Source organism: Embiotoca jacksoni, unplaced genomic scaffold (assembly GCF_022577435.1).
Source record: "Embiotoca jacksoni isolate LCO1_2020_lvr unplaced genomic scaffold, fEmbJac1.0.p SCAF_9, whole genome shotgun sequence".
Classification (NCBI taxonomy): Eukaryota; Metazoa; Chordata; class Actinopteri; family Embiotocidae; genus Embiotoca; species Embiotoca jacksoni.
This window is the reverse complement of record NW_027185447.1, coordinates 11,455,139-11,461,218: the sequence shown is the minus strand read 5'-3', so window position 1 is coordinate 11,461,218 and position 6,080 is coordinate 11,455,139.

Sequence of the window (6,080 nt, the reverse complement as noted above, 5' to 3'; positions counted from 1 at the left end):
ACATCTATTATTAAAACTATCGCTATTTACTATGGGGTTCTTTGACTCTCCTCACTTGGAGTCATCTAATGCTTTGCCCTGTTTGCAACCCAGTCTTGCTTTTGCAAACTTACAGTAAACAGAATTACTTTTCAAAGATTGGCAGCTAAAAGGCAATAAATCAACTAATAGCTAAATAAAACAATGTTAGCTTGAATCAGATTATCTGACTCTGCAACTGCAAACACCAATCCTTCTGAATGTACACCCACATGCACATATACCCGACACCAAGTCACACACTCTACGCCAAACTGATGTGCATAACTAATGTGAAAAGTCACTGGTGTAAGACTCTTGATCAGTGTCTCTTTACTTGTAATGGAGCATTTAAATAGCACAGTTTTAGGCGTGTATATTATTCATGGTTTTAATGTCAGCTCTCTCTCTCTCACACACACACAAACAGCTATGCACACATGTGAGTCAAAATCACGCACAGATTGGGCATAGATTAACAACTAGATTAAAAATATCACCCGCGTAGTGTTTGTGTGCTCACTGTATCATCGGCTTACTTCCTTTTCCCACTGGTAAACAGCTGACATTGCCCACCTGACAAACCAGTCACTAAACAGTATCACTTTCACCAATGTTAAATTCTAACTCTAACCTCAACCTCTAGCTTTAACCTTAATCCTGCCACCAGTCCAATAGATCATTACCTCTAGCATTTTTAGTGCTATTGGCATGTCCGTCCTCTGTGACCATGTGTATTAGTCTTGGCTAATAGAGCAGCCATCATTAATGAAGACACACTACAAAGCTCCTAATGGCTTGTGGAGCGGATGTAAACAAGGTCAAAGTGAAACCAAAACAGCTCATCACAAAGTGAAGTAAATGAGAGAAAACCAGCATCATGGACAGACAATAACCTGGCTCATGGTAGCAGCAACAAACAAAGCTATTTGTAAAAGGAATAGAGGAGAAAGAGGCCTGTTCTAGGGCAAAATAATTTTGCCCTGTGTCTTTACTACAGTTCAACTTGATCTGTCCTCTGTTGTCTGGGAGTCCCTTCATAGCTTTGTTTTGCTCAGGAGGACAGTTTTACAAAAAGTGCAACTTGTAAATAGAGGCCAGCTTCTGAGGGACAGGAACAAGGGCAGTTATTCGGAACACACCACCAACACAGGGACTGACAGTGAGGAGTACCAAACATGGGCTGTGCCTGATTTCTACACACTGTAGAAAGGACAGTTTGACAGCATGTATGATGCTCATTCAATCAGAAGAGACTTAATTGAGGCCTAAAGAGAGGTTGGTTTAATTTATTTAACAGTGTGTACAACAGGAAAGGAAGGATATGTGAAGAGTCTTTGGTGATCATTTTATGAAAGTGATTATGTCATAAGCCTCATAGTCATCTGACTGAGTTGGAAGCAGGAGAAGTAAAGAGAGGAAGCAATATCTAAATAAATAAAGAGACTTTGAAGATACTTTTCTTGATTGAACTTTTGCCTGACTTCATTAGTGACATGAAGATGTGAAACTAAAGTAAAATGAGTGTGAAGCTGAAACTTAAGGTTTAAAACTCCTTTGAGCATTTACTATGATAACTTTTATAGGAGAACATAACATTTCTTTGCGTTTGTTGCAGAGTCTTACACTTTGATGTCAAAGTCAAATAATAATATTAGATGATATTCATACATATTACACACCAGTTTGTAAATATTGCTTTCTAGTTTCTGTATGCAAATTATGCAGTGTATACTATAACATAGACCACACTATCGTTTCAGAAGCAGCTACAGACACACACGAAACTCATTTACAAATACACACCCACAAATCTTCTCTAGACACATGGCCCATCAGCGTTAATATCAATATACAGAGACACAAGCAGCCAGTTATTAAGATCTAACTGAACGCTATATTTAGAAAAAGGAATTTGAATATTTCTGCAATAGTTTTTGCAGTCTGTAAAAAAGGTTACATCATGCTCAACGGCAGCAGTGCTGTGGATTGATGACACATCTGTATAAGAGCCTCTTGTGTTCACGGCAGCCAACCAGAGCAAAATGCTGAGTTACATATCTGTCTCTCATTTGCACTTGTTCTCTCTCTCTATCGCGCTCTCCTTCTCACCACTTCACTCCCCCTCTGTGTGAATGTGAATGATATTCAGTAGCACGTTAATCCACCCTGGATATTAATTACAGTCTCCATTAACATTTAATAAATACTTCCCAGGTGGGCATGCTGCTGAGTGAACTGAGAGCCTTATCAAATATTAGGCCTTTAATTGGCCTTTCACTCCAATGAATGGCTTTTTAATTAGCGTGCAGTTATCATCCCTCCACCAACCACAGGGCCAGGCTGATCAGCAGACGCAGATGTGCCAGTTTTGCTGAGTGAGGGCATCTTAATGACCTGAGGTAGGCCACTCGTTGCATAATATCCATTTCCATGACCAAGACAGGAATAGTGCAGTCTGTGGGTTGCAGGCCACAGCCAGACACTAAGTGATTGTCTGGCTATAGCACGGAGATCTATGGGGACAGGGCAGGCACAGTTTTTCAATAAGACAGAGACATGTGAGGATGTGGGTGTAGTCAAAAGCACACATTCATATGGCCAGACAATCACACACAGGCTCATATGTATACTGCACATGTAATACTTTGTTTTAATTTAGTCACTGACCACTTAAAGGACAGGCACACAGTAGATAGGTACACACATCTTAGACTAAAGCTGGTATGATGGATTTCAGTTTCTGGAATGAATCCAGGCATGGGGAAAGCAGGGAACCACGGTAGACTGATTTCCAGCACTGAGCTAAAAAAAATAAGACAGGCGGGTAAACACTCTGTAACTGTAATCCTGTCCACCTGATTTGCATGTATCTGCAATGTGTGTCATAAACTGTGTAGATGTATTCAAGAGTTTTCTCAACACTAGGTGGCAGCGGGCAACCTGATGGTTAAAGTGCATAACCTCAACATTCACCTTTTGATCCAGATGTGGCCCTGTGTGGCTGTTGTTCTCTTCTTTTTTCCTGTGTTTCCTCTTAACTTTCCTATCTAATGAAATGCTAGAACAAAAATATGAAAAGTAGGTGCCAGAAACTTCAGGTGATATTAGGACCTTGTTTTAAGTACTTGTATCACAACTAACACTACTTTATAGCTGCTTTAGAGGATTTCAGCCACTGAAACATAACATTTTTGAGACAATGTTCATAAAATAGGCTACACAAATTCATCAGAAAAATATTAGCAATTGATGTTGCTCAAACATTAAAGTATAAATGGAAATACTTTAATTCATTTGATTTGAAATTATATTTTGCAGCACTCTTATTTTTCCTACTTTATCCCTTTTTCTGAGGCTTTCAAGCAAAGCTTTTGTCAGTTGAGTCAGTAAAGATATTTCCTCCCTCTGGGGACGCTGGGTGTGATGCAACACCCAAATGTGAATCAGTGCCATATCCGGACTACCACCACTTATTATACATACACACACACACACACACACACACACACACACACACACACACACACACACACACACAACAGTCGCAACATATTCGCACCAATATGCAGTGGAAACACAGCAGGAGAGAGTGACGCCTGTCACAAGCACTTAAAATCACAGAGACATAGACACTACCTCAAAGCTTTGGATGTACTCACAAACTCTTTCACACAAACACACACACACACACACACACACACACACACACACACACACTCACACATACATAAATCACTCAAAGTCATTAGTCTTTCTTCTCTTTCCCAGTGTATTAAATAGCTTATGTAGCACAGTATGGTTTTAAAAAGCATAAGGAATAACCAACAACCAGCATACTTGTATATCCAGTGGATATTTTAATACCGTTATGTTTTGCTGCTTCACCAGCACTGATGAGGTTAATAGGATGTTTTGGCTGCAACAGAAATGAGCATCTGCAGGTAATGGTGGTGGTTGGGGGCTGACCGGAAAGGATGAAAGCCAATTTGCTCAGTCATATCATTTTTATGACAGCAAAGAAAGTAACAGTGTGGGATTTAATTTTGTCGCAATCAGAACTGTTTCCTTGTATTGATCTGATCAGTGAAGTTCAGGGGATTCTTTCAGTTGATGATGAACACTGTGGATAATTTAAGTCTTCAAAACTAATGGTGTTCACTTGATGGAACAAGCAGAAAACAGTTCAATAATACATCCTTTCAATTATCTGGATTTCCACTTTTTTGCCTCCAGATGGATTTTTATCTGTGCTCCATCCACAAATACAATGAAAACCTCTTTCAGTGTTTTCATTGGAGACCGAAAAACATTACCAGTTTAGATAAATATGTCGCTGCAGATGGAGGTTTTTTGTGTTTACTGGATACATAGAGCATAGGGTGTCTGTGTGCAGTATGTTACTGCAAAAACTGAATTCATTTTCTGTATCCAGCCTCATATCATTAATCATAGGGAAGCTTGATTGCATGCAGGTAGGTTTGACTACACACACACACACACACACACACACACACACACACACACACACTTGCATAATACATTCCCTATCCCCTTACTTCACTTAAACCATCACAACTAAGCACCTAACCTCAACTCTAATCCTAATTCTAACCTTAACTCTGAAACCAAGTCTTAACCCTCAAAAAGGTCTCTGAAGAGGTGAGAAAGTGTGAACAGGACAAGATTGGCCTCACTTTACCGTATTACTTTTATTTTTGTGTGCCCTTTTAAAGTTACTTTCATAAATAGAAAATACAACCTGCTGCATTTGAGTTTTCTGTTGTGCAGGCAGGTAGCTGTTGATTCTCCAAACATGATGACTGTGTGCAATGTTGTAACTTCAGACAGATCAGTCTTTTTTGAGTGCATTTGTAAACCTCTCACGACCACCCTGATAATATTTCTCAAACTACCAAAATCAAATGCAAGTAGCCTGAACTATGGAAATATTAAGCCCTTATAACACATAGCTGCAACAATCTAACAGTAAACAGAAGGCGAAATTCCCTTCTCAACCACTCACAATATGCAGTACAGATTTACGTGTGTCATAATTAGCAGTGAATATGTAGAAAAAGAGCAGCTTTGGTAAGGAAGAGTTTTAATCTGGGTTTCTGGCAAAAGAAAAGTGTCCTGATTAACAGCAGGTTTTTTTTAGGTTTTTTTTTTTTTTTACTTTAATATAACATTAACAAGAGACGGAGGATACTCTGGCCATTTTGCCCTGCAAGCTCAACCAATCCAGTGTTTAGTCCAGTCATTATTGTTCATATTGTTTTAAGTCCGTATGATCCTAAACTCGTGAGTAGATGATAGTTGATGTTCAGTCAGTGTTACATCTGGTGACAGAGGCACTTGGTTCATTCAGGTGTAATGTCCCTTCGCATAATCAGAGCTCACATATTCACTTCAGTTCTTACACAGGTCACGGAGTTTAAGCCGATCCTGACCAAACCCCAAAGCCAGCAGGATGTAGGTCTCTCTTGCCCCCGGGTTTCTTTTGGGAGCTCATGGACTTGGTTCGCCCTCTTTTGCCGGAGGGACTTTGTGTCGTCTCATGGCCAAAAACAGAGCGGCCGTTGGGTTGAGGGAAGTCTGATCTTTATGGCTCAAATTATACAAAAGCTATGCTTCAATGAAGATCTGAGTGCAGGAGTCAGCTAAAAGCGTCCAGATACTTTAGAATGATAAGAGCTCCCTCTAGAGGTCAACTCAAACTCCAGCACACACGACAATTAGTTATCTCTTTTACCTATTTCTTTTGTCTTCTTCTGATGCAGATTTCTACTTGTCCACACATTTGGCTTGGCGAATATTTTTTTAACCGGGTCACGACAGAACAATGACTGGTGACGTCATTGAGTTACAGCAAGCGTTACATGCTGACATCAGCTGACACATGCCTCTCCTGATGACATCAGCAGTGATGATCTCATGCAATAAGAGCATTATTTTGTGCACTGACTCTTGCTGCTCCTTTGAACTCGTCAACTCTGACCTCTTCCTTTTTTTTTATCTCCCCTTTGACCTCCTCTTTCTCTCAGTCTCTTGCTTACATC